The sequence below is a fragment of the Aplysia californica genome, unplaced genomic scaffold, assembly GCF_000002075.1.
Source record: "Aplysia californica isolate F4 #8 unplaced genomic scaffold, AplCal3.0 scaffold00414, whole genome shotgun sequence".
Taxonomy (NCBI): Eukaryota; Metazoa; Mollusca; class Gastropoda; order Aplysiida; family Aplysiidae; genus Aplysia; species Aplysia californica.
The window spans coordinates 541,130-543,371 of NW_004797684.1; the positions used below are offsets into that span (position 1 = coordinate 541,130).

At 38.7% G+C, this 2,242-nt stretch overlaps 1 protein-coding gene across 1 annotated transcript in view; it reads right to left on the reverse strand.

Annotated features, from left to right (window-relative positions):
- Window positions 1-2,242, reverse strand: part of LOC101856366 (H2.0-like homeobox protein) — a gene marked incomplete in the record, with an annotated part of 39,060 nt that overhangs the window by 18,141 nt on the left and 18,677 nt on the right. The window contains 1 exon segment of the mRNA XM_013085863.2: window positions 1,065-1,829.

The window sequence follows — 2,242 nt, forward strand, 5'->3', positions numbered from 1 at the left end:
AGAGAGAGAGAGAGAGAGAGAGATGAGAGGTTATGACAAGGAGCAACAGGCCTTTGTTGCTGAATTCTTTGTTCCATAAAGAAAATAAGCAAACATGAGTACATACTACATACCGTTGTCTTAAACATGTATCTCGTTGATGTGATGAGACTTATTGAAAACACCCCCAGCGCGTGTCGTAACCACAAACTATGACATTTGCATAATTTGTAGCAAGAGTTAACTCTAAGTCTACGTGTAATGGCGACTACCTAAAGTTTGTACGCAGCTTATTTTGTCAACTAAGTTTTCACCATCACAAGCCTCCCTGTAAATCTACGCCTGTTTAACCTGATTACATTTAAACAAAAAAGAAAACAACAACAGCAAAAAAACCAAAACAACAACAGCAAAAACAACAACAACACACCATACCCCCCAACCCCTCCCCCAAAAAGCAACAACAACAACAACAAAACAACAAAAACAAAGAACAACCTCAAGCTGGGTAGAAATGAATTATTTTAGCAGTAGACGTACATTTTGATTAAAGATAGATGAATTTCCTGATGCTCGGTAGAGGCATTGTTACGACTGTAAACAACCGAGTGGTACCCTGCGCCAGCTCAACTGGCGCGTCGTGTACTATAAGACATAAACTTTTACTGAAAAAACAGGTGTTTTAGTAAGAGTTTTAAGGCAATTGCAACACAAATAGGACAAATAAATGCCAAAGACTAGAGGTTTTACTAGAAAGCAATAGAAGAAAAAGAAAGATGAGAGATAATTATGTGAACGATCTAGATGTTTGATAGCAGATATGAAATTTAAAGAACGAATTGCAATAGAGTACCAGCCAACCGTACACACTGAAAAAATACATTGTGCTTTATTGACCATTCACTGCTGTACTCTGGTGTGGTTTGCTCCTTCTTTCCTTTCACAAATATATCATACTTATCTCTCCTCCTTATTTTCTTTATATATGTATTACTCTTTTGTAACATTCGAATCCTTTGGACTTATATGACCTGTGTTACAAGTGCTGCAATTGTCTTATTGAAACGAAATCTCTGTCTGTCTTGGTCCCCTTAGACTTACTTTCTCCTTTTTCCCACTTGCTTCACTTTAAATTACCTGACCATATGCTCAGCAGTGCCCGCGACAAATGCGAATTGTTTTTAATTCTGTCTTGAAATAGTTTGTCAGGTGTTGCTTCCATAAGGCGCATAAGAAAAAAAAATTTGTTTCACTTATTTTTTTAAAATCACACTAAAACTCCGATGTTTTATTGGCGCTTTTGTGAACACGGACGACCTCTTCTACCTCACAACACGTGATGTGAGAAGTTTTTTTCCTGCTCTCTTCTCGTGTGAAGAAAGTTATAAACTTCACCATCAGCTTTGATTTTTGTATTTGATCGTGACCGATGTAAGCTTTCTAATGAACCCTCTTAGTTTCAGGTATCCTTTGAACTGAGAATACAACAACCTTTCAAGACAATTCTGTAATTGGTAGTTGGGTGTTCTAACAACACTTCCAACGTAGTAAACTGTGTCCACTACCACGTTTTTCTGTCTGTCTTCTTAAGTGTTCGTCTAGATGGCGTTTTTTAAAAATCTGTGTCTTCTTAAGGGTCTCCAGGCGTGTTCGATAACGACACTTTTTTCTGTCTCTGTCCTCTTTCGGTCTCCAGAGGTAATCGTGAATAAATCAGTCACATTATACTCGTAGTTATCAGACAGCCTGGTGACTCCTTGGGTTTACTGTCAGATTAGTCTGAAAATCTTGTTGTTCAGTAGAGCTCAGGCTGGTCCCTCGCGTGGATTTGGGGTTTTTTTTCTTGTAATCTGTGGGAGATTAGATCATTTTTATTAGTAAATGTGAGATGAAGACAGGTGCACACCCATACCGGCGTCTGTGGTGTAGCGATTTTGTGCTTTACAGTCGCTCGTGGAAGGTGTGAACTCGATTTTTTTTCGAGCATCTCAGTTTTTCGACTGGAACGTTGTATTTCTCTCAGCCCAGAGAAGCCCTTACAAAAAAGGGTCTGAGCAGCCTGCCCCTTAGATTATCTAAATTGTGTGCCATGGGGTCATGAAAAATCTATACGTAGTAATATTCAAATAAGCATGTTCATTTCTAAACTTCCTGAGCGGGTCTTCAATAGAGAATGGTATTAGAAAAAAAATCCAGTGTAGCAGCTTACGAATTCTTTTGGTGTGTGTGTGTGTGTGTGTGTGTGTGTGTGTGTGTGTGTGTG